This window comes from Coptis chinensis, chromosome 3 (assembly GCF_015680905.1).
Source record: "Coptis chinensis isolate HL-2020 chromosome 3, ASM1568090v1, whole genome shotgun sequence".
Classification (NCBI taxonomy): domain Eukaryota; kingdom Viridiplantae; phylum Streptophyta; class Magnoliopsida; order Ranunculales; family Ranunculaceae; genus Coptis; species Coptis chinensis.
The window spans coordinates 2,616,104-2,643,879 of record NC_141458.1 but is presented as its reverse complement, the minus strand read 5'-3'; the positions used below and the strand labels follow the sequence as shown (position 1 = coordinate 2,643,879).

At 37.1% G+C, this 27,776-nt stretch overlaps 3 long non-coding RNA genes across 4 annotated transcripts; 2 read left to right on the top strand and 1 right to left on the bottom strand.

Moving 5' to 3' along the window:
* Positions 1 to 803: 803 nt before the first annotated feature.
* LOC147507237 (uncharacterized) lies at positions 804 to 4,198 on the bottom strand. The gene is made up of 3 exons (XR_015216166.1): positions 3,588 to 4,198; positions 1,869 to 1,948; positions 804 to 984 (listed from the first exon to the last, which is right to left on the bottom strand). It is a non-coding gene; the product is annotated as an uncharacterized LOC147507237 (long non-coding RNA).
* Positions 4,199 to 11,027: 6,829 nt separating this feature from the next.
* LOC147507236 (uncharacterized) lies at positions 11,028 to 16,171 on the top strand. 2 transcript variants are annotated; one of them, XR_015217594.1, is made up of 3 exons: positions 11,090 to 11,346; positions 11,761 to 13,448; positions 16,157 to 16,171. It is a non-coding gene; the product is annotated as an uncharacterized LOC147507236 (long non-coding RNA). The 2 variants fall into 2 exon arrangements; XR_015217593.1 differs by lacking the exon at positions 16,157 to 16,171 and having other exon boundaries at positions 11,028 to 11,346; positions 11,761 to 12,199.
* Positions 16,172 to 22,732: 6,561 nt separating this feature from the next.
* LOC147507235 (uncharacterized) lies at positions 22,733 to 23,695 on the top strand. Its single transcript, XR_015217592.1, has 2 exons — positions 22,733 to 22,891; positions 23,306 to 23,695. It is a non-coding gene; the product is annotated as an uncharacterized LOC147507235 (long non-coding RNA).
* Positions 23,696 to 27,776: the final 4,081 nt, after the last annotated feature.

Sequence of the window (27,776 nt, the reverse complement as noted above, 5' to 3'; positions counted from 1 at the left end):
ATGTATGCACGTTGATTTGTGTCCAGATTCATTTCTTATCAAAGAGATAGTTATCAGTTGACAGTTATATTCTATCACAATTACTCAAGATACAAGATTACTTGAGTTACAAGGACTCTTACTCTACTTCTATAAATACCAAACTATATTTCATAAGGAACTACGTGGAAACTTGATCCATAGAGAATAGATCTTGGGTACGTAGGCAGCCATTATTTGGTTCAGTTTCATCTCCCCAACATCAAATTCCTCGTTTTTTAGTGTGTGTTTTTACCATTTTCTTTGTTGTGTTGAAGTTAGAGTTTTTGCCAAAAAAAAGCAGTACTATGAAGATTCCTAGATATATATATTTCTGCACTTCAACCACATAAACACATGACATAGACACACTCTCCAATAGAAAGCATAGTTTTTCCAAATTATGGAAAATGAAAAGTACAAAGCCTACCTTTCATCTCTTATACGCTCCCATATGTAACAGACAAATGTGCTTAATACGTTTACAACCATGTCCAAATGGTTCTAAACACATATTGATAATATAAACTTGGTCACTATAATCAAACACAATTGAACATCACATTAGGTTATTCAAGTCTCCAAATGCCAGTATATAATAAAAATAAAATGGAATAGAAGTGTCAATAAACTCTGATTTCTAGGCTTGCCAACGATCGATAATGAATTAAACGTGTAGAAAAGGGTCAACAAAGTCTATCTAGTGCATGCACATAAAAGGTACCAATTTTTCGAATGCTATTACCTGTACCCAACAAAAAGTGGATAATACTTATACACAAAAAGTGATTTTGTTTTTTTTATTAAGGAAGTATTATGCATCATAAAACACAAAAACAAATCTCTACTGCTATGACTTCGCTTTCCTACAATAAGATAACACGTGAACCATATCACCAATGTTGGGAGGATGATCCCATGTTCTACACAATAATTTGTTTAGACAAAATTCCAGCTCCCTAACACCTACAAGAGACCAGAAAAATGGACAATTGATTAGTAAACTACATATTCATGAAAATTCAGCCATTAACGACACAATTCATAATCAGCCTATAACAACAAACAAATCACAAAATTCAACATTGAACTAAACTGAAATGTTAACTAAGATACAACTCTGTTATTGCCATACCAACTGATATGTCCACATTGTGGCAGTACTTAATAGATTTATACCTGACATCCCATGTCTCAGGAGGTTCACACTTAAAATAATACATCATGAGTTTTACCCTTGAACTCTATACCCACCAAAATAAGACAAATTAGTTGACATCCCTAGTAGAAACACCAAACAGTTGTCAATTCTGCATAGTTGAGGGCTTGACCTAGGCAAACTCCACATCACATTCTGTAGCAAGTAAACTCTAATTCCTTTGAACAATTTGTATTTTATCATTCATAACCAGAAGAATCAGCTTGTAACCTACCTTCTTCACCAAAGACTTGAATGGAATACACTAAACTTCCCCCACTTCTTCATACAATGCTAATAATTAACCCACTTGTATAGTAGTTGATCAGTTTCAGCATAATAATTTATTCAGGATGCTCATTACGTGCTCCACACAACAGTTACAGTTTTGTTAAAACTTGCAACTGGGGAATTGAAGCCCGCAAGCCATAGCCAATATATGAGCAATGTCATAAATAATACTTTATATGAATTATTGTTGCAAATGCTTGGGCAATCATATAAAAAACTAATACCAATCAAAATACTATACACACAACATATATAACCTGCACATAAATCTAACAGTCATGATATCAAACATGTTGAGCAGCAGAAACCACAATAAAATTTGACCTTTTTTTAAAATATGAGTGAGAAATATATTTATGACCTAGCTCGCTGTACCAGCCCTTTTAGGAGCACGGTCGGAGTGTTCCAACCAAAATTACTGCTTCCATGCTCCATAGACACCTGTTTTGTGGGAAAAATGATAGAAAATAAAACAATCATCGCCTGAAATCAAAATCACCAAGACAAACCAAGAAAATGGGAAAAAAAAAATTTAATCATTGTTTTCTCTATTCTCTATTTAACAAAGCTGATGGCTTTGGCGGTTTGGTGAACCGAAGGCTTTTGAGACTTTGGAAGGCGAAAGGTTTCAAAACTTTATTCCTAATAATTGTGCTAATTAATTCTCTAATTTCCTAATCTTGCTCACACTGTGTTCGAGAGATTTAATCATTGTTTTCTCTATTCTCTATTTAACAAAGCTGATGGCTTTGGCGGTTGGGTGAAGCGAAGGCTTTTGAGACTTTGGAAGGCGAAAGGTTTCAAAACTTTATTCCTAATAATTGTGCTAATTAATTCTCTAATTTCCTAATCTTGCTCACACTGTGGAGCATCTTAACCACTACTCAGCCGACCGTAAGATGGAATCCCAGCCGTGGGTCATAAAATTTCCCTCCCTTGTTATATTGATGTTTTCTAAAAGCGAAAGATAATAAGGGTTCACAAAGCGGAATATTAAACAATCATTAGTTTTATAGGATTCTTGTTAAGGATAAAAACAATGAAGCTATTCATATAGGAACCATTCAACAAATGGCTTTCTATTGGCTGCAAACAGATGGAAACAACAACATATTAGTCTCAATCTGACCTCAGTTCTTGCAAGGTTATGATGAGTGCATGGAAGTGGACTTGTGTCGATAATGATGAGTTGGCTAAAACAGCTGCAAATCAATCAGATATCCATTTATTTTCTGGTTCAGATATTAATTTTACACTAATCAAATTTGGATTTGAACTCAACACACATAAATTTTAGCTTAAAATCATTATCCATCAATATCCCTTAATTTGCGTGCATATTGAAACACAAAATTCGATATCCGGACTTACATCAAAAAGCGGTGGTCATCGTGTGTTATACTACATAACTCTGATGAAATTCAATGGCAAAATTACCTAGATCTTTTGTTTGCCTTGGCAATGTGTTTTAACGTGCTTCCTAACTTCCCAACATATTGTTTTAACACTTCTAGCCTTAAAAATGTTATAAGCGATTCCTCACACAATAGATTAAGGACAATAAGAAAACAGAGTGTACCCGGTGAGTTCTTCTTGACCTTCCTCAAGTATGTGATGTCTAATGGCGATCAAACCATAGAATCCATATTGGTAGTCATCGATCTATCTAAAGAGTGAAAAGCACGCATAAATCAACTTTAATGGACTAAAGTTCTAATCCCTACTCAAAAACTTAAATAGCTATGCTTATAAGAACCATAATAACCACACCAAGAAATCCAAAGTAAATGGAGCTATAGAACCAAAGAAATGCGGACTTACAAAGAAGAAGCGCAAAATCAAGATTGTGTCGTCATGTGTTATACTGCATAACTACAGTGAAACTCAATGGCATGGCAAAATTACCTAGATCTTTTGTTTGCATTGGCAATGCGTTTCAAGGTGCTTCCCTACGACTCAATCCATCTTTTCAACATATAGTTTCAACACTTCTAACTTTAAAAATGTCATAAGCACGTTTCTCACATGATAGATAAAGGACAATAAGAAAATCAGAGTATACCAGTGAGTTCTTACTGACCTTCCTCAAGTATGTGTTGTCCAAAGATGATCAAACCATCGAATCCATATTGGTAGTCATCTGATCTAAATAGTGAAAAGCAAACAAATCAACTTGAATGGAGTAACATTCTAATTCCTACCCATAAAATTTAAATAGCTATAAGAACCATAATAACCACACCAATAAATGCAGTAGCATACCTCGTCTTCATTGCCACCAAACCGAAGAAACTGATAAGCAACACAATATATTGAGGTACAACACAAAATCCTAAGAGTTCACTTGGTTTCCACCATGCACTTTTCTATTAATTTTAACATGAAAGAAACCTCTGCTTTCTTGGAACAATGAGCTAAGTCCCCTTTCATAACAAATGCAATAAAGAATTCCCTGCACAAAAAGTCTAATTCCAATTTTTTCTTTAACAGTATATGCACATGTAATGTTCAATATTAATTCCAAGTATGTTCATTCAGTCCTATCAGTTTTCTCAAATGACATGAATCCCCAAACACCCAAAGATAAACAATAAATTCACAAATAATCAAACAATCAAGCACTAATAAACTCATTAACAACAACTACCTAAAATCACATAAATTACATTAGAATAATAGAATAATACAACGGAAAACTCGTTGGACCATTTTTCAAGGAACCTAGAAGTTCATCTGGTTTACTCATTAGAATTTCAAAATGTTGATCTAAAGTTCTAAACCAATACCGTAAGCTAGGCTAGCTCCATAAACAATAATCTTACCTGCTAGCTTACCTGCTAGCTGATGCTCACATTCTTAAGGTGATGACCATTATTCACACAGAGGGACCTATGAACATCAACCCAATCGATAAACATGTCTTTTAGGTAATGCCAGCGATAACTCACTCACAGATTCCTGTAAAATGTACATTTTAAATGCTTAGGATTAAAAACACCAAATAGAAACCTATTGAACAAAACTATTTGATGCTTTAAAGGTGATTTCTATAGTTAATTATGGAAACAGTGGGTCCAGTAGTCTCTTAATAATCCATTATATTAATCTTTAAATAATCCCATATGAGACACTACCATAGAAACCATGTACTGGTTGCTAGTGCAATGTGTAATTAACTGACGATTTTTTTTGATAATATTTAAATCCCTTAACCTTATAAATAAAATATATTTGTCTAAAAAAATTGACTGACAAATAATATACTCATAACAGTACGTTAACAAATCTAAGTCGTTGAAGCAAATAAATCAACTTCAAGGAAGCATGAAATAGAAAATAATATGGAATTAGATTTACCTCTGAAAACCCACTTCTTGAACAATCCTTCAACGTATTGATTACTATCAAAAACAATTCTCTAACCACTTCTTAACCATCTTGCTCCTGTTATAGTTGTGACGCCTTGCAACCTTTGCTCATGCCTTGCAGCCATTGTTCATGGCCATATGCATCCTATAGCTGTTTGAATTGCAACATTTGCACGTGGCCATGCTGCAAGTGTTCTAACTGTCGTCAGTCGTGCAGCCACTGTTCAAGTTCATCATGCAACTGCTGTATTTGCTTTTGATCGTAGAACCTATGTACATGTCCATCGACATTTAGCTTTAATTGCTGCCCATGTACACTAGTACATGGCTATCCTGCTTTAGTTCTAAACGTTGTCGGTCGTGCTGCCATTGCAAATGGATTTTTTCTGCAGGATGATCGAGAACCCAAGAATTAAAGCCCTATAGGGTTCTCCTTTGCTACATACTTTCATGTTGAACTACTTTGTATCGAGTAATTGAGATATTATCGGTAAAGCATTAGTTCATTAAGTTAGTGATATGTTAAATAATAGATAATGTAACAAATTGTTAGCTATATTTCAAACCTATACCATACACATTTTTACATACACCAACTTAATAAAAATAAAAATCCAAACTGATTCAAAACCCAAAGTGTAAAAGTTTTGCTTATGTAAAACTTATTGCTTGTGTAAAACTATGTGCACAGCAATTAGCTATGTCGTGTGTCAATAATACTTTCTTGCTTGTGGATGTTTTATTGCCTAGTGTTTTAGCGAGTTCTTTATTATGTTGTGACGTTTTACAATCTAAGTTTGTGGGAGAAGTTCTCTATTGAATTGCGACAAAATATATAGCAAATTGAGAAACTTCTTGTAAAGTAGTAAACCGAACCGACAACAAATCTAAAACACTAAAACTCTTTTTAGAAATAGGTATAGCCCAAATCAATTCGTAATAAAATATGTCTCAATTTAACGTGTATCTAGTTTCCTGATTGCATAAATCTTTTCTTATTGTTATGGTTTTGATTCCTTATTGAGTGCTTATTATTGGTATTGGATTAGGAGACTTTCTTATTGAATTGAAAGGAGTGTTATACTTTCTTCTTCTTTTTTAAAGATTAAACTAGGGTTGTGAGGACCCTCACTTGTTTTATTAAGATAATCTTGTGTACAACCTATTAGCTGCCTCCTCTTTAACAATGGTATCACTTTCTAGATCGAGAGAAGGCACAAAATACACAATATTCTCTTCCATGCATCCACCTAAAGATGTTAGATGATCAACTAAACGATTAGTTTCTTTAAATACATGATTAAAAAAGATACTCTCAAATTTAGTACATAACTTTTGGATACTGATAACCAGATTTAAGCAGTACTAAGGAGGGGCTGCAATCTTGTTGATACTCTGCACAACATGCATAGAGTCAGACGCCACTATCACCTTCTTGAAGTTGTTTTGCATACAGCCTTCCAACTCTATTTTGATTGCCAAAAGTTCTAGTGTAAGGATACATTTAGCTGAACTGCTCCCATTAAATGCCAATAGAATATTACCCTCATAGTCACGGACTCACGGAATGCGCCACAAAACCTGCCTGAGGAATCAGTTAACAGTATCATGAATCAGGTTTAATCCATGCATAATTAACATCCACCTTGCTTGTTGCTGAAAGTGTTATACTTAAACTGGAACTCTAAGGAGTCTCCACCTAAACCATATAATTACACCTAGAGAGAGAGATTTTATACAATATTTTCTACTATAAAAATGAATAAATGAGAGAGAGAGTAGATTTTATACAATATTTTCTACTATAAAAAATGAATAATTCATAATAAATATTAGTTTTTCGGATCAGATTGGATATATCGTATATCCGATGCGGATATAGCCATATCAGAATCTAATAATATCCGAAATTTTCGAATAATATCCAATTTTTCAAAAACTTGGTTACAAATTTTCGAATATCCACATAGCCGCCTAATGTGAGCCCATAGCTAGTAATTATTTGAATTATTCACTTAATTATTCGAATTATAAGGTTTGGTGAATAAAACGAATAATTCGTTAAATTTTTGAATGATACGGTTTAATTCGCGAATTGGTTAGGTCGGGCTTATAATTGCCGAATTATTTGCGAATTATTCACGAATTATAAAGTTTGGTGAATAAAATGACATTTGTATTATTTTTTCATGAATAAAATTGTAAAAATAAAAATAAAAACGTTATATACTTATATATCAAAAATTTAAATATAAAATATATAGCCGAATTTTAAAGAAATATATTTGTATTATACCCGTTTAAAACACGTATATCGTATTTTTACCGTTAGCGTTTTATTGGACCGAATATTTAAAAGTATTATTGTTGAAAATTTCGAATCTTAGGCGAATAATTGACGATCGAACTTTTGCGATCCGCTAATTTACTAGCTATGTGTGAGCCAAACCAAACACGTGTAATTCGATCGATAACTGAAATTGGGGAGAGATGAAACAAAACACTACTTGAAACTAGGGTAGGGATCGGGTCGGGTTCGGTCGGATATGGCTATATCTCGAATCGAATAGTTTTATAATATTCAACCGAATCGAACCCGATTATATTCGAAATTTAATATCCGAACCCGATTATATCCGACTAACCCGATCGGATAACACTAAAAATTCAAAAAGCCCAAAAATATATCCGAATCCGGCTGCACCCAAAATCGAACCCGACCGAATAAATAAACGGATACAAAAATCGACTGAACCCGACTATTAGGGTTCGGGTTCGGTCAAACCCAACCCGATTCCCTGCCCTACTTGAAACCCTAGCTAGTTGAAAAAGGGTGTTAATAGAAGTTTTAGCTTCGACAATTTTTCCCCTTTTTTTTTTTTTTTTTTTTTTTTTTTTCTAGATTGTTTTACCCACGGTAGGTTTATATTTTGGCAAAACATTAGCCACCTTTTCTGTAGAAACGGTGGGGTAAATGAATGTGAGAAAACAAATTAGGAATTTTATGTTGTACCGTAGTATATGGCATATTATATACCGCTGTTTTACGAAACTAGTGGTATTTGCTTGTACCGAAATTAGAAAAGCCATTTTTACCGTAGGAATTGACTATTAGCCACCGTTATTGGAAAAATAGTGGTATATACCATTTGACCTACCGTGGCTAATGTGTATTTATGTAGTAGTGAACCTATATGACTTGGGATGTACAACGATAGATGGCAGCCAAAAGGTGCCAACGAAGTGATTGGTTGTTAGGGCATCACCAATGGGACCTAGATACGGGCATTTATCTCCAAATTTAATGGACCTTAAAGAAAAACTGCCTCCAACGTGGCCCTTAAATGGGCCTCCAATTTAATCATCTTGGATATGTCTTCATTTCTATGGATGTTTATTCCTGTTCTAAAAATCGGTCTACGCGGCCGCCTAGGGGGTCTAGTCATTTTTTTTTTTTTTGAATGATTAAATGTCGAAAAATAAAGGCCCGTGTAGGTTTAAGATTTGAATGAGTTTAAAAGACTTAAGTCTAATGTAAATTATATACCACTATAACAATGAGTATGTTTTTATATGAAGTCAATATTCATCAATTATTACACATTTTTGTAATAAGTATCTTTGTTTGTGTTTATTTTTTGAGTTATGGTAAATGATTTTTTTCATTTCTTGTAGTATATGTGTGTATTATTATATATATTAGGAAAAAAAACTGCCTATCGCCTAGCCCGTCTAGACACTGCCTAGTCTAGGCGCTAGGCGCTCTCCCATTGTTTATAAAAGATCCGAAGCCTGAAACTTTGCACATGACTTCACTTAAGTTAATACATGACTTCATTTTATGGTTTTTTTCATCTTATTTCACGTGTTATAAAGGAACAGTTATCTTCTCTGTTGGAACACCCATCAAAATAGAGTTTTAGCTTCTTGTTATGGCCTCCAAAACGCTAACATGGCCCTGGGTTTTGAAGGCTTCGTGATGCTAGCCTACCATAATGAAGGGCCTTCAAATTCTCCTTTGGGGATCAGAGAAAGGAACCTTCAGGGGAGTTCAGGGATACACATACAAGCAAAAGTCAAAACAACGTACATAACCCAGTAGCCCACCACTGGAAATTGAAGGCCCAACTCCCTTTTATTTGTTGCCATGTGCCCTAGCCCCAATGTAAAACTAGATCTCGGCTAAAAAACAAACCAATTCACAAAGAGACAAAACTAATGAAGTAGAAAAAAACATGGTACCGTTGGTACGGCTTTTCTGGATTAGATTAGAGGAGCAGTTGGGTTCATGTCTAATTCACGCTACCTACCAAACTACTCTCTAAAACATATTATACACTTTAAATATAGGGTGAACTAGTGTTACCCCCCTACTAGATGAGCCAATTAGGATTCCCCCATTTAGATGGGAATTAGGGTCTCCTCCCTAAATACACACACAAAATTTTTTGGTCAACCCACTTTGACTTTTTTTTTGTTGTATATTAGGATGAACCCTAATTTCCCATCTAGTTGGGGAATCCTAATTTGGCTCATCTAGTGGGTAATAATACTAGTTAACCCTTAAATATATTCTTGAAAATATTGACAATTATTTATAAACCGATGAAGAAGAAACTTTTTTCTCTTTATAAATTTTGATAATTCCATTTATAAATTTTGATAATTTGAGTCCGGATAGCATATCAAAAAAAATGAATTGGAATTTTGGGTGAGCAGTGTTTGTTTTCTCAAAAAGAGAAGTTGGAATTCTCACAGGGCTCTTTATTGAAGAAGAAAAAAAAAAAAAAAAAAAAAAAAAAAAAAATCTCACAGGTTAGATAAGTGTCCCATTTTCTCACATATAGGGTTGGTCATCGAAGTCGAAGCTATTTCGTGAGTAACTTCGAGCTCGGCTCATCGGAAGGCTCGACTCAAACTCGTTAAGACAAAATTATGAGTCGAGCTTTAGCTTAATTTAAAGTTCATTCGGTGAGTGAGTAGTTCGAGTTGAGTTCGAGTAGCTCGTGAGTTACTCGTGAGCTACTCGAAGTCGAAGTTCGAGCTTGAAGTAGCTCATGAGCTACTCGTTTTATAAGCCCATACGTAGTATATAATTTATAATTTATACGACATTTTATACTTTATACCCAACTATAATTTACAATTTATACTAGTTTTAATATTTTATATATATTTTTTTCAAGTTTGAGCTCGAATTCGAGTTCAAACGAAAGCATCTTGAACTTGAGTTCGAACTTGAGCTCGAGCTCGAAGTGTAAAACAAGTCGAGCTGAGTCGAGCTCGAGCTATTAGTATAACTAGGCGAGTTGAGCTTGAGCTTCAATATTAAGCTCGAATGCGAGTTCGAGTCGAGCTTCTACATGTGCGAGTCGAGTTCGAGTATAGAAAAACTCGACCCGGGTAGCTCAATGGCCAGCCCTACTCACATACACAAGCTATGAAGTGGAGTTGATGGTCACGTCTTTTTCTTAGATAATAATGAATTAATGCTTGAGAGCAAATGTCAACGGTCAACTCAAGGCTTAACCAAAAAAAAAAAAAAAAATCAACCCAAGGCGTCAGTTGACAATTTTCAATTGTGAAATATTACTTCAATTGATCCACGTCGGCAAGATATAACCATATCCTATTCAATCATAATCTATTTTCAATCTATCTAATTACAACAACTTCACTACTTAACTATGCATGTCAAGATTATCACCCACACCATCCACACCATGGTTTGGTGCACCAAATCACAATAGAATAGTGAATGAAATTAGCGGATTTGCATTTTTCAACCCAATAGTTTTTTCTCCATAGGCCGTAAAAAAGACTTTATATTTGACAATTTCCTAGCCACCATCAACAAAAGAGTAAGGGAAATTGACTAAATTAAATTCCCAATTCCCCATTTTGCCCCTCTCTCTTACCTCACTCTCTCTCATCCTCATGGATAGGAAAGTAAATTTGACAAAATTAGATTCTTGAAAATTAATTATGTGGGGCCTTATTTTTTGCATGCCATTGTCAGTGACCCCGCGATTTTGCTAAAACTCACTCTCTATGTAAGTAAATTAATAGTAATAGCGTTGACGGGCTGGAGTTTTGACGCACCATTGGATCACAAATTTCATCATATTTGGTGGGATAGCGCACCATTGGACTTGGCCTTACGGTCTTGAGTACTTATTAGTACGGATTGGCTTTGCTTGTAGTTCTCCACAAAGGAGACCCACAGGATATAAATTATATTGATGATAGATTAATTCCAACATCCCCACATCATCACATGGTATTCAATCCTCTATAAATTAGGAGCACACTACACATAAACTTCTCATCCTCAGTGTCTGTTGTCTTTCAACATTTCAAGAAAAATGTCTCATTTAAAAGCCTTTTTTGTTATGGGATTCCTCCTAACTGCTGTTCTTTTGGTTATTTCTTCTGAAGTAGCAGCAGCCGAGAGTCAAACTGCTGAAGCTGGTGAGTCTAATTATTATATACGTGATGTATTAATAAACCTAATTGCCTTCTTTCTTGTACCTAGTTTTTGAAATTTCTATGATGTTAAAATATGTCTACGAGGAACACCAGCAATAATCTAGTTGTGAGATACATATGTTTGCAAAACAGTAGTGACTCGAGTTGCGACACAATAACACAATACATACCATACCACACTGAAAGACGTAGTGCTTGATTCCTATCAGCATTGCCTAGCTCTTAGCATACCTGAAATGCCACCTTCTAGTAGTATATGTGGTAATGCCTAATTAAGTTATATGTTCATTCTTGTAATTTCATTATAGTACATACATTATCTCTTTAAAATTTTATATTAATTAAGTAATGCATTAATCATTCTCATTAACAACTCCTGTGCTATTTCGTTGGCAGAGAACAAGGAGAGTTTGGAGGATGCTAAGTATCGTAGATACCATGGTGGACATGGTAGATACCACGGTGGACATGGTAGATACCATGGTGGACACCACCACGGTGGACACCACCACCACGGTGGACACCACCACGGTGGACATGGTTGATAAAACAGTAGAGGGGGTTGGTTACAACAACGGTGGAGGAGGCCGTGCGTGGTGGGTGCCGTTATGGCTGCTGCCGTTGTTGCAATTACGTTGTATCCGAAACCAAACCCCCTAGAAACACTATGTATGCATCCCTAGTTTGATATAAATAAACTCACGGTGTAGTGTATATATGCCGTGTTTGCATTTGAATAACAGCAGTTGCATTGAAAATATGTTGGTTCTGCTTTTACGGTTGTAAATACTTCCCGAAATATATAAATTTCAGTATTGAACCGAAGGACATAAAATTATATGTAAAATATGTTTTTTCGCTAATTGTATTATATGTAAGAGTTCATGGTTGTTACAAAATATAAAAACATAGGGACACACACAGCTGGTGACACTCCATAAGTGAGACAGATCCTCTCATTTTCAGTCGCCATTAAATAGATAGTGTCAAACTGGGCATTTCTATATGAGACAAATGCAGAGCAAGCTTGGAACCACACTCCGATCATAGTTTCCTATAACCACATGTACAAGCTACCTCTATTTTGTTAGTTACTTCCATGTTCAGCATAAAAAGAATTGTGACTCCCAAATACAAAGAAAAAGATCCAGTAACTTGACTTGAAATTCCGAATACATCCACAAGCAGAGTGTCAGATTGCTACTCCATCTGTATAAATTTTCACACGAGGAGGTACATTTGAATGCCAAATCACGTCAATAATTTTAAGATCATGTCTATCAGTAATACCAATGCTGCTCATTAACATCATTATACATACTTCCCTTCAATATAACATTCACCTCCACTATCCATGGCCTGAGTAAGTTCTGAGGTGATAACAAATTGATCTGCAATAAAAAAAATAACTGAGTTAACGTTTCACCAGTTAAAGAAAATCACAGAGGGAACAACGTACAGGAAACATTAAAGATCTCTCTGCCTTCCAGAACATGAACAGTTGGTACCTTTCTGCACAACTAATTTCCACGTGGAGAGCGTTCTAGAAGAAAGAATGTAGGATTCCCGTACCATCTTGCTCCAACTAACATTTTCTTGCTGCTCACTAGCTACATCATAGCTTCGTTAAAGGGAGAGGAGGTCATTGGCTGGAGTTGCCCATAGTGAAGTATCATACGTAGGTTACTCAGGATTAGGTACTGCCATCATTCTATCTCGAAGATGTTGACTGAAATCATTCAGGAGTGCATCTTCCATTCCATCTTCAATGAAATCCCCATTTATCCTTGTAGGCCTGAAAAATTTATCATGGTATTTGCAAGATCTATAATCCTTTGTCCTAACCAACAATCATCTGGAATAGTTCACTTTAATTCCATTACTAACAGTCCATTCCGACTTTTTGGGCCCGATTGTACAAGACGGATAGCACTCTTTATTGCAGACCATATCAAAGAGATTCTGTAAAAAGATAAATCGGATTGCCACCCCTGTTTAGGTATTACCTTTTCATAGAACTGAAGCATTGCGACTGTATGGTAAAACTTCCGGTACCAACCTGACCATGGAGCTGAAAATTTCAGGTATTCCCTTTTCATAGAACTAAACCATTGCGACTGAACAACACGCACAACATCCATCTTGGGTTAGGCATGTGGCAAAATGGTGTACCCCCTGAAGGATTTGCATAAGCAATTGATCTTTTGCCAATTTCATGATCCATCTCTGAAGTTGATGAGAAAAAAAATATCAATATACATAAAGCACGAATATATGTCAAAGATGTTCTCATAACAACTGGGCATTTATATCCAGGATTTGGAGACTTTTTCCCTTCACGAATACTAAATATAAGCTAGTTAACATAGAGTAAATAGCCTCGTCTTGTGAATGAGATCTATCTCCAGAGGTAAATATACTTTTTGTATTCTCTATATACACCCAACTACAACCAGCAAGCTTCCTGACTTCTCCTCCTCTCATCTTTCCCCTTATCCTACACATCTCCCTCCAGTTTCCTTCTGCAGCATAAACATTAGCCAATTGCACATATCGAGCCCCATTGTCCGCTTCTAAATTTTCTAAATGTGTATAAGCATTAGAAAACAAGCAGTGGAACGAGGAAAGCTTTACTATAAGTACAGCCTTGTTGGTAGACTAGACTTCAGAAAGCTCAATGTGGAAGAAGTTCGTAGAATTGCATTGGAAACTTGGAAGCCAAAGGGAGATTGGAAGATCATTTCTCTTGGTAAAGGATTTTTCATGATTCGACTAACTTACGAGGATGACTGGAGGAAGAGATGGTGTGGCGGTCCATGGAAATTCAAAGATCAAACTCTTCGATTAACAAAATGGATGCCTGATTTCGACCCCGACGTCCAGGTAAAATCTAGTGCTTTAGTTTGGATAAAGTTTCCCAAACTTGGACAACAATATTGGGATTATGAAATCTTGATGTCTATGGGTAGAGGACTTGGCTATCCTGTTAGTGTTGACAAACATACTCTGCAAAGAGACTATGGGTTTTTTGCTTCAGTATTGGTTGAAGTAGATCTTGCGAATTGAAACCGATACCAAACCAGATACTTGTTGAAGGGGACGAGCACACGTCTTTCCTTCAAGAAGTCGAAGTTGAAAAACTCCCAAAGTATTGTGGTCACTGCAAATCTGTTGGGCACCTTGTTGCAGAGTGCATGGCACTGCAAAAAGGCTTTAGACGAGAAAAAGCAGTAGTGGCTAAGAAACAAGCTGAGGTTGTGCAAAAACAGAAGAAGAAGATGAGGAATAGAAACAAGAACAAAAATGTACCGATCAAACCAACGAACAATGTCTCGGTTGAGACGATGGGTACAGTTCCCGTTGAGGTGCCTACTACAACACCAACTGAGGTGGTTCCAATTGATGTGGGTACCGTGGATATTATAGTTGAGCAGCAAGCAACTGAGGAGGATGCACAAACACAAGATGGAATTGATCACGTTGATGCAATACAATCGTGCCGCAAGAGAATAGTCGAGCAGCTGATTCCTATTCTCCCATTGCGAGGACTATGAAGAGTGGAGCTTTAGAGCCCGATTCCTCTTCAACGATATGATGAGAATGGCTGAGTTCAATTCTTCTTCCACTACTGGAGAGGGAAACATGCTCAAATTATTGAATGAGGCAAATTCACTGCTAAGATCGGTTAATTGGGCTGACCTCGCAAATGATGATGAAAATGCCGAGGATGGTAAAGAACCATGGCAGAAGATAGCAATGAAAAAGTATAAGCCTGCATGGATGTCGCAGGAGCATGTTGATGACAAGGATAACTCACAGGATGGTGATGAACCATGGCAGTTTTAAAAGGAGAAAGGAAGCAAGACAAAGGGGAAAGATGTGGATCTGACTCCTCTTCCACCCAGGGCAAGGAAAATTCCAGCAAGATATAAATGATTTACTTTTACTGGAAATACACATGGTTTAGACATTAGAATGAAGGTTTTATCACCTTCATGGAATTTATTTTTTGGTTTCAAAGTGGGAACTTAATCCAGCCCGGGTGGTACTTAACTCCTAGTTTATAACCTTATTATTATATATAATATATTTACATTTTGCTTGCAAAAAAAAATGACATTGCTCATATATTGGCTATGGCTTGCGCGCTTCAATTCCCCAGTTGCAAGTTTTAACAAAATTGTTGTGTGGAGCGCATAATGAGCATCCTGAATAAATTATTATGCTGAAACTGATCAACTACTATATGAGTGGGTTAATTATTAGCATTGTATGAAGAAGTGGGGGAAGTTTAGTGTATTCCATTCAAGTCTTTGGTGAAGAAGGTAGGTTACAAGCTGATTGATCTTCTGGTTATGAATGATATAAATACAAATTGTTCAAAGGAAATTTACTTGCTACAGAATGTGATGTGGAGTTTGCCTAGCTCAAGCCCTCAACTATGCAGAATTGACAACTGTTTGGTGGTTCTACTGGGGATACCAACTAATTTGTCTTATTTTGGTGGGTATAGAGTTCAAGGGTAAAGCTCATGATGTATTATTTTAAGTGTGAACCTCCTGAGACATCGGGATATCATGTATAAATCTATTAAGTACTGCCACAATGTGGACATATCAGTTGGTATGGCAAGAACAGAGTTGTATCTTAGTTAACATTTCAGTTTAGTTCAAGGTTGGATTTTGTGATTTGTTTGTTGCTATAGGCTGATTATGAATTGTGTTGTTAATGGCTGAATTTTCATGAATATGTAGTTTACTAATCAATTGTACATTTTTCTGATCTCTTGTAGGTGTTTGGGAGCTGGAATTTTGTCCAAACAAATTATTGTGTAGAACATGGGATCATCCTCCCAACATTGGTGATATGGTGCACATGTTATCTTATTGTATGAAAGCGAAGTCATAGCACAGTAGAGATTTGTTTTTGTGTTTTATGATGCATAAGACTTCCTTAATTAAAAACAAAATCACTTTTTGTGTATAAGTATTATCCATTTTTTGTTGGGTACAGGTAATAGCATTCGAAAAAATGGTACCTTTTATGTGCATGCACTAGATAGACTTTGTTGACCCTTTTCGACACATTTAATTCACTAGGTATAACCCGTGCCTACAGCACGGTTTGTTATTAGGCTAATTATATATCGAATGGAGTTGCTTATTTTGTTTTAAAGACGTGTACACCTTATGATCACGTTGTGAAAAGTGTCCTTTGACTTGCCATACTGGAATAAGAACTGACAACCATAATTGACTTACTAAAAGCTCTCAATGGAAAGAAATTATTCCAAAAGATAAAAAATAAATTGAACCTAACATAATGTAATATTTTTTTACTTAATAATATAACCTATATTTCTTTGAACATCTGCGAAGAAGTAAATTTTTTATGCCCGAGTTTAAATCCTCAATCTGCTTCTGCAAACTAATGACTTCTTTCCGGACAATTTTGAAACATAGATTCATTAGACTGCTTTTTCGTTTTGCAATTATAAGCTTTTGTCTTTTTTCTACCAGTTCTTCATAGTTGTAATCTTCTACTTCAAGCGTATACGCATGACGCAAGAAGTCAATTGCTCTTCCGACAGCTGAATGTTCTGATGTTTCTTGTATTGTCAATGGTGTCCCTTCAAATTTGTATATCAGTGGTTTGTATTCCAAATGTTTCACTTCTATTATCAGAAGGTTTAGAGTAATAGTTGTTGTGTATTTCCCATCTTCCAGTATACTGGTATATATTGCGTGGTCTTTAATTTTGAACTTCTTGATGAAGTATTGTAGCATCTCTTTGAATGGAGCTGGTATTATATCATCATATACAAATGATGCAAAAAGTCATAAGTTAACACGATGTCAATTAAACCAAAAATTGTTTGAAAAAATAATAATTCAAAATTAAAAGTCTTACCTTTCCTTCTATATATGCTAATATGTAACTCCGCGTTTTCATTGTTTTCCATGATTTCCTTTATTGTCCTCTCTATAAAAGATTAACTACTTTTTCTCGCCTCGATTCTCATATTAATTTATCGCGTTGTTGACCTAAAATTAAAAAAATGAAATTGTCAATCAGCTGCAATAATTTTAAAATAATAATAAATAATGTTATAAAGGTTAAACTATTACCGACTTCTTAGAACTACGAATATGTATCTCTAGTTCATTTGTTGGCTTCCCCCTGTGATTGCAACTTTCTTTCGTGTATTTGTTCCCACTTTCATCAAAAGCCTTGCAATCCTAAAAGAATTTTTTTGTTATTACAAATCAAATGAAATTCGAGTTGATAAAACTTTTTTTTTTGAAGAAAAAACATTATTAATTCTTGCCTTCGTCTGTTGTTTGTGGAGTTGAATGTTTTTTTTGCAAGGCGTATGCAACTTCTCATATTAGACTGGCAAGAAACATAAAGGACAACAGTTGGAAAATAGAACTTGATCCACTCATAATCATTGCATCTTGCAAACAATATTCTTGCACCTAATTGCAGAAGTCTCTTCAATCAAGCAAATCATGACACACCAGTTTTACAGCAATAGGATCATATATTACATTATAAGATGAAACACTTTTATCTATGAAATCCGGATAATAAACAGGTTCAACACCAACAGACTCATTTGGCTCATTTACTACCACGCACCATCTCCAAAGAGGTAACCAAGGGAAGATCCCCCAACAGGAGCAACATGTACCTTTGTTGAAGGTCGGGTGAAAAAAAACATCACTAAGTTGTGCAACCAAATAAGTAAATCTGTGAATACACAATCAAATCAAACACAACAAATTTAAGATGAGCAAGAGTGATTTTTAAAAGTATAACACGTTTTGTGCGTTATCTTTATTGAGTACATTTTCTATTAGTTATCTTCAAACAGGCGGGTAATGCATGTTTGTTCAATGATACAGTACATTTTTGTCCCATACTTAACTATCTCAAGTCCACATGCTACCTTACAATTGATTTTCTAGAAGAATGGATCTTGTTGCACACCATCCACTCACTAATAACTCAATCTATTCTATCTAAATAAAACAATGAGTTCTTCCTTTAAGAAACCAAAGAGACAAACTAATGAACATACTAAATTATAGATACAATAAATGCATTGTCCACTAGACATGGATATAATATGAATGATTCGGAAAGCATGAGATGAAGAGCATACCATGATAAAATTGCCAGTGTTCTGGCCATCAGCTCGGAAATAATTATTCGCTTGACTCCCTTTGAATGCCTGTTGGAATCTGCTTAGCATTATCCATTGTGGCGAAAGGAACTTCTTGGGGAACAAGGGTTCAGGGTAGTGGTGCCTCACTCTAAGGAAGTGGAGTTGAGGGTTTTGGAGGTGGAGCCTCACCACTCCCAAAAAAATAACCCAAAGAACTTTGTCCCCCTCCACTGCTCACTCCATGACCCATTTTCCTCTAACAATAAATCTACAAACTTTCTTCCCTATATTAACAGATCCAAAAATCAATATTAACATATCTAACAAAAATTAAATTAAATTAACTCAAACATTGTAACACGGATCTAATCAAAAGAAATGCTAAAAACAAAGATCTAGTGTTTGTGTACCTTGATTTAACAGTATCATGAATCAGGTTTAATCCATGCATAGTTAACATCCACCTTGCTTGTTGTTGAAAGTGTTACACTTAAACTGGAACTCTAGGGAGTCTCCACCTAAACCATATAATTACATGTGACGATTATCTTTGTTAGGAGGGTGCCACGTAGGAGAGACAAATTCCACCTAGAGAGAGAGAGAGAGATTTTATACAATATTTTCTACTATAAAAAATGAATAAATGAGAGAGAGTAGATTTTATACAATATTTTCTACTATAAAAAATGAATAAATGAATAATTCATAATAAATATTAGTTTTTTAGATCAGATCGGATATATCGTATATCCGATGCGGATATAGCCATATCAGAATCTAATATCCGAAATTTTCGAATAATATCCAATTTTTCAAAAACTTGGTTACAAATTTTCGAATATCTACATAGCCGCCTAATGTGAGCCAACCAAACACGTACAATACCTGATCGATAACTGAAATTGGGGAGAGATGAAACAAAACACTACTTGAAACCCTAGCTAGTTGAAAAGAGGGTGTCAATAGAAGTTTTAGCTTCGGCGCTTTTTTCCCCTTTTTTTTTTTTTTTTTTTTTTTACCTTTACCCAATCGTAGGTTTATTTTTGGCAAAACATTAGCCACCTTTTCTCTGTAGAAACGGTGGGGTAAATGAATGTGAGAAAACAAATTAGGAATTTTATGTTGTACCGTAGTATATGACATATTATATACCGCTATTTTCACTGAGACTAGTGGTATTTGCTTGTACCGAAATTAGAAAAGCCATTTTTACTGTGGGAATTGACTATTAGCCACCGTTATTGGAAAAATAGTGGTATATACCATTTGACCTACCATGGCTAATGTGTATTTATGTAGTAGTGAATTGAACCTATATGACTTGGGATGTACAACGATAGATGGCAGCCAAAAGGTGCCAACGAAGTGATTGGTTGTTAGGGCATCACCAATGGGACCTAGATACGGGCATTTATCTCCAAATTTAATGGACCTTAAAGAAAAAATGCCTCCAACGTGGCCCTTAAATGGGACTCCAATTTAATCATCCTGGATATGTCTTCATTTCTATGGATGTTTATTCCTGTTCTAAAAATCGGTCTACGCGGCCGCCTAGGTGGTCTCTAGGCGCTAGGCGGTGCCCAACCGACTTGCCTAGGCCCTAGTCGTTTAAAAATTGGTGGACCGACTAGGCGGTCTAGTCATTTTTTTTTTTTTTTTTTTTTTTTTTTGAATGATTAAATGTCAAAAAAAAAGGCCCGTGTAGGCTTAAGATTTGAATGAGTTTAAAAGACTTAAGTCTTATGTAAATTATATACCACTATAACAATGAGTATGTTTTTATATAAAGTCAATATTCATCAACTATTACGTATTTTTGTAATAAGTATCTTTCTTTGTGTTTATTTTTTGAGTTATGGTAAATGATTTTTTTCATTTCTTGTAGTATATGTGTGTATTATTATATATATTAGGGAAAAAACTGCTATCGCCTGCTTGCCGTCTTAAGACGCTGCTATGCCTAGAAGCTTAAGGCCTCCCATTGTTTATAAAAGACCCGAAGCCTGAAACTTTGCACATGACTTCACTTAAGTCAGTACATGACTTCATTTTATAATTTTTTTCATCTTATTTCACGTATTATAAAGGAACAGTTATCAAAATAGAGTTTTAGCTTCTCGTTATGGCCTCCAAAACACTAACATGGCCCTGGGTTTTGAAGGCTAGCTTCGTGATGCCCTTAGCCTACCATAATGAAGGGCTTTCAAATTCTCCTTTGGGGACCAGAGAAAGGAACCTTCAGGGGAGTTCAGGGCTACATATACAAGCAAAAGTCAAAACAACGTACATAACCCAGTAACCCACCACTGGAAATTGAAGGCCCAACTCCCTTTTATTTGTTGCCATGTGCCCTAGCCCCAATGTATAACTAGATCTCGGCTAAAAAACAAACCAATTCACAAAGAGACAAAACTAATGAAGTAGAAAAAAACATGGTACCGTTGGTACGGCTTTTCTGGATTAGATTATAAGAGCAGTTGGGTTGTCTAATTCACGCTACCTACCAAACTACTCTCTAAAACATATTATACACTTTAAATATATTGCTGAAAATATTGACAATTATTTATAAACCGATGAAGAAGAAACTCTTTTTCTCTTTATAAATTTTGATAATTCGATTTATAAATTTTGATAATTTGAGTTTGGATAGCATATAAAAAAAATGAATTGGAATTTTGGGTGAGCAGTGTTTGTTTTCTCAAAGAGAGAGAAGTTGAAATTCTCACAGGCTCTTTATTGAAGAAAAAAAAAAAAATAATTCTCACAGGTTAGATAAGTGTCCCATTTTCTCACATATAGGGCTGGTCATCGAGTCGAGCTATTCGTGAGTAACTCGAGCTCGGCTCGTCGATGGCTCGACTCAAACTCGTTCGCACAAAAGTATGAGTCGAGCTTGAACTTAATTTAAAGCTCATTCTAGATAGCGAGTAGTTTGAGTTCGAGCTCGGTAGAAATTTCGTGAGTTACTTCATGGAGCTACTTCGAAGTCGAGCTCGAGCTCGAAAGTAGTTCGCGAGCTACTCGCTTTATAAGCCCATCGTAGTATATAATTTATAATTTATAATGACATTTTATACTTTATACCCAACTATAATTTACAATTTATACTAGTTTTAATGTTTTATATATATTTTTTCGAGTTTGAGCTCGAGTTCGAGTTCAAACGAAGCATAATGAACTCGAAGTTGAACTCCGAGCTCGAGCTTTCAGTGTAAAACGAGTCGAGCCGAAGTCGAGCTCGAGCTATTAGTATAACTAGGCGAGTCGAGCTTGAGCTTCAATATTAAGCTCGAATGCGAGTTCGAGTCGAGTTTGGGTTGAGTTTCTGCATGTGCGAGTCGAGTTCGAGTATAGGAAAACTCGACCCGGATAGCTCGATGGCCAGCCCTACTCACATACACAAGCTATGAAGTGGAGTTGAGGGTCACGTCATTTTTTTAGATAATAATGCATTAATGCTTGAGAGCAGAGGTCAACGGTCAACCCAAGGCTTAACCCAAAAAAAAAAAAAAAATCAACCCAAGGCGTCTGCTGACAATTTTCAATTGTGAAATATTACTTCAATTGATCCACGTCGGCAAGATATAACCATATCCTATTCAATCATAATCTATTTTCAATCTATCTAATCACAACAACTTCACTACTTAACTATGCATGTCAAGATTATCACCCACACCATGGTTTGGTGGACCAAATCACAATAGAATAGTGAATGAAATTAGCGGATTTGCGTTTTTCAACCCAATGGTTTTTCTCCATAGGCTCTAAAAAAGACTTTATATTTGACAACTTCCTACTTTCCTAACCACCATCAACAAAAGAGTAGGGGAAATTGACATTTTTTGACTAAATTAAATTCCCAATTCCCCATTTTGCCCCTCTCTCTTACCTCATCTCTCATCCTCATGGATAGGAAAGTAAATTTGACAAAATTAGATTCTTGAAAATCAATTATGTGGGGCCTTATCTCTCATCCTCTCATCGTCATATTTGGTGGGATAGCGCACCATTGGACTTGGCCTTACGGTCTTGAGTACTTATTAGTACGGATTGGCTTTGCTTGTAGTTCTCTACAAAGGAGACCCACAAGATATAAATTATATTGATGATAGATTAATTCCAACATCCCCACATCATCACATGGTGAGTCATTCATCCCATATTCAATCCTCTATAAATTAGGAGCACACTACACATAAACTTCTCATCCTCAGTGTCTGTTGTCTTTCAACATTTCAAGAAAAATGTCTCATTTAAAAGCCTTTTTTGTTATGGGATTCCTCCTAACTGCTGTTCTTTTGGTTATTTCTTCTGAAGTAGCAGCAGTCGAGAGTCAAACTGTTGAAACTGGTGAGTCTAATTATTATATACGTGATGTATTAATAAACCTAATTACCTTCTTTCTTGTACCTAGTTTTTGAAATTTCTATGATGTTAAAATATGTCTACGAGGAACACCAGCAATAATCTAGTTGTGAGATACATACGTTTGCAAAACAGTAGTGACTCGAGTTGCGACACAATAATACAATACATACCATACCACACTGAAAGACATAGTGCTTGAGCCTTATCAGCATTGCCTAGCTCTTAGCATACCTGAAATGCCACCTTCTAGTAGTATATGTGGTAACGCCTAAATAAGTTATATGTTCATTCTTGTAATTTCATTATAGTACATACATTATCTCTTTAAAATTTTATATTAATTAAGTAATGCATTAATCATTCTCATTAACAACTCCTGTGCTATTTCGTTGGCAGAGAACAAGGAGAGTTTGGAGGATGCTAAGTATCGTAGATACCATGGTGGACATGGTAAATACCACGGTGGACATGGGAGATACCACGGTGGACACCACGGTAGACATGGTTGATAAAACAGTAGAGGGGGTTGGTTACAACGGTGGAGGAGGCCGTGCGTGGTGGGTGCCGTTATGGCTGCTGCCGTTGTTGCAATTACGTTGTATCCGAAACCAAACCCCCTAGAAACACTATGTATGCATCCCTAGTTTGATATAAATAAACTCACGGTGTAGTGTATATATGCCGTGTTTGTATTTGAATAACAGCAGTTGCATTGAAAATATGTTGGTTCTGCTTTTACGGTTGTAAATACTTCCCGAAATATATAAATTTCAGTATTGAACCGAAGGACATAAAATTATATGTAAAATATGTTTTTTCGCTAATGTATTATATGTAAGAGTTCATGGTTGTTACAAAATATAAAAATATAGGGACACACACAGCTGGTGACACTCCATAAGTGAGACAGATCCTCTCATTTTCAGTCGCCATTAAATAGATAGTGTCAAACTGGGCATTTCTATATGAGACAAATGCAGAGCAAGCTTGGAACCACACTCCGATCATAGTTTCCTATAACCACATGTACAAGCTACCTCTATTTTGCTAGTTACTTCCATGTTCAGCATAAAAAGAATTGTGACTCCCAAATACAAAGAAAAAGATCCAGTAACTTGACATGAAATTCCGAATACATCCACAAGCAGAGTGTCAGATTGCTACTCCATCTGTATAAATTTTCACACGAGGAGGTACATTTGAATGCCAAATCACGTCAATAATTTGAAGATCATGTCTATCAGTAATACCAATGCTGCTCATTAACATCATTATACATACTTCCCTTCAATATTACATTCACCTCCACTATCCATGGCCTGAGTAAGTTCTGAGCTGATAACAAATTGATCTGCAATAAAAAAAATAACTGAGTTAACGTTTCACCAGTTAAAGAAAATCACAGAGGGAACAACGTACAGGAAACATTAAAGATCTCTCTGCCTTCCAGAACATGAACAGTTGGTACCTTTCTGCACAACTAATCTCCACGTGGAGAGCGTTCTAGAAGAAAGAATGTAGGATTCCCGTACCATCTTGCTCCAACTAACATTTTCTTGCTGCTCACTAGCTACATCATAGCTTCGTTAAAGGGAGAGGAGGTCATTGGCTGGAGTTGCCCATAGCGAAGTATCATACGTAGGTTACTCAGGATTAGGTACTGCCATCATTCTATCTTGAAGATGTTGACTGAAATCATTCAGGAGTGCATCTTCCATTCCATCTTCAATGAAATCCCCATTTATCCTTGTAGGCCTGAAAAATTTATCATGGTATTTGCAAGATCTATAATCCTTTGTCCTAACCAACAATCATCTGGAATAGTTCACTTTAATTCCATTACTAACTGTCCATTCCGACTTTTTGGGCCTGATTGTACAAGACGGATAGCACTCTTTATTGCAGACCATATCAAAGAGATTCTGTAAAAAGATAAATCGGATTGCCACCCCTGTTTAGGTATTACCTTTTCATAGAACTGAAGCATTGCGACTGTATGGTAAAACTTCCGGTACCAACCTGACCATGGAGCTGAAAATTTCAGGTATTCCCTTTTCATAGAACTAAACCATTGCTGTAGGGGAGCGATATCCTCATAGGGCATCGTGACTCGCGAGCATAAGCATAAACCGAAGATATCGACCTCCAAGACGGACATTCGAGAACGGCCTCTAGCAGGCACTCATAGATTAATCCAAGGCGACCTCCAAGACCGACTGCGAGTAGCTCGAGTAGGTGGTGCTTAACGAAGACATCTCAGTCATTTAACACTTCATCGGATATAGAACGCAGGATAGAAAACACATCCCACTTTGGGGTAATGATTGCCAATATCTTAGTGGTAATCTCAACACCGGGAAATAGGGACTACCGTGATCTACCCCCAATCATAACAGATCCAACCTAACACTCATCCACGATCTCCACCCTACATTTGTACAAAAGAATACACGGTCGAAGGATCTCCTCTCTCAAAACTCTAAAACCACCTCCATTGGAACTACGCGGACCGATTCTTCTCCCCGGAAAAAGGAAAAACGAGAGAAGATAATGGCGATTTCGCTTCACAGCGACCTCGGTCACATCAAAATCCTAACCCTTCCCGTTCATCCTAGTAGTAATTAGGAGAAAACCAAAACGCGGCTCCTTTACATTTGCCCCCTGCGTGGTTTCGACATCGAGAACCACTTGAGATCATCTCTAATTCTCCACCACGAAGCATGGTTAGCATAGAAGCACAAGTTCGTAACCTTGCTCACCGGTTGGGAGTCAATTTAATGAGAGCATTTCCTTGCTCGTGGAGGAAAATGCTACCTTACGCTCGGTGGATAGTTATCGCCAACAACAAGTCGGAAACGGAGTCAACACAAAGATCAATGACGTTAATCGCCAGCCTTTAACGAAGTTGTCCCAAAGAATTGGCGGACCTCGCTAAGAAAGACTCGTCCACAGATTGTACACAAGATGCTTAAGACGATCGCGATCTCCGTTCACCGCAGAGGTCCTCAAAGAAATCCTTCCACACGACTTTATCCAGCCCACGCTTTCCCATGTAACGACGGCAAAGACTCGCCCCGTCAAGATGTGGCTCGCTATATTCAAAGTCCGCACTTTACAGTTCACCCGAAGTTCGATTATCTCCATCGCAGATTATTTCCAGCCAAATTTCAAGGATGGCGCTCTCGATTGGTTCTTCTCACTGGAGTCTGATTCTATCAACACCTTCGAAAGCAGCCTTTTATCGATTTGTTCGCCACCAAGACGCATAACAACAAAGCGGAAGAAGGCAGATCTTGATTCTCTCGCTTTCAATTATCTTTCAAGCGAGGGCTTAAACTATTCGCGGAATTCCTAGGACGGTTCAAGGCCGAACTGCTGGGCATGGAAAGTGGCTTGAAAGAATCTTTCGCCACACTGGCTTTTTCTAATGCTTGCCGAGTGCGCAACAGCGACCTTGCTAGGTCGTTGATGAAGGAACGCCCAGAGACATTGTCCGAGCTCTACGCTCGCGTCGACAAGTACATTAAGTTGCAGGAAACCTTAAAACTCCGTGGTTTAGCAGAGAGCCACGAGGTCGCCGAAGTCTCAGATCGTTCCCCACGGCAAGAAGAAGCGCCGTGTCGCTGCACCAGCACCCGGCTTTCGTTCGATCGATAACGCCAGAGAGTTTATCGTCCCTCACTCGCCTCCCATCCACATACCGATAAGATCGCCTCATTTTTCCGGCCAACCATCAGGCAACCCGCAGATCGACCTGGCAAGCCTTTTTGTGCATTTCATAAAGCAAAGTGCCATGAAACCGATGCATCTTTGGGGGCTCAAGCATTATCTCCAAAGACCGGTGGAAGTCGGTTATATCAAACATTACACTAGCATTCCCGATGGCGACTGCGTCATAAGTTGATAGCTCGCGGTAATGCGTCGTCGATCTCCACCTCACCGTTACGCCAGAGAGATGTGCTCGCCCTCACAGAGAGGACGTTCTCGCGATCGATCTCGGCCACGAGAAGGCAAAGACTCGTCCGATCGCGGACAATGCTCGCGACTATTCATGTGATTACTTTTCCGGACGATTCCGTGACCTCTTCCCCGAGAAAAGACGCCGGGTTGGCTTTCTTCAGAAGTCTATCATTTTACTTCACAGCAAAGCTCACGCCCCGTGGTTCAGTCGCAAGGCAGCGATATCACTTTCACAGAGGCCGATTTAAGCAAAGTTTGCCTTCCTCATAATGACGATTGGTCGTTCATGTCAAAAAAGGCCCCGACCGACAAATGGCTGGCCCCGATCGACTCGGCAGGTTCTTGTGACATCCTATTTTACCACACTATGCAAGAGATGAACCTCCCCAAGTCAGGTTCGTAACCTAATCGCCCCCTTTACGGGTTCAATGGCTCCAGAGCCGACCCCATTGGTGACATTATCTTACCAAGATCGGTGGGATCTCGCGAAGATAAAATTATTCGTAATACTCGGTTCGCGTTCTCAAAGAAGTCGCCATACAATGCCATCCTCGGGCGATTGGATTCATCGATGCGCCGCATACCATCTACTTTACATCAAGTTCTCCGCTTCCCGGGACCTCGAGGCATGATGGAACTTCAAGCAATCAACTTGAAGCGCCATTGCAACCAGTCCAATCAACGGATGCACTGCCGCCGTGGAATTGCTTCCCACCATACAGAGCCCTCCAGCCTACACAATGGCACGGGACTTAGTCGCGAAGTCCAACCCCGAATCGCCAAGCGTAACTGGGGCTCCTCCAGTGAAGTTCTTCCATCGCCGATACATACGCGACTCGCACTCCCCGAGTCCTCGATGCAGTAGACTTCAACATCGAACCAACGTCAAGTACCTTTGTCGGATCCC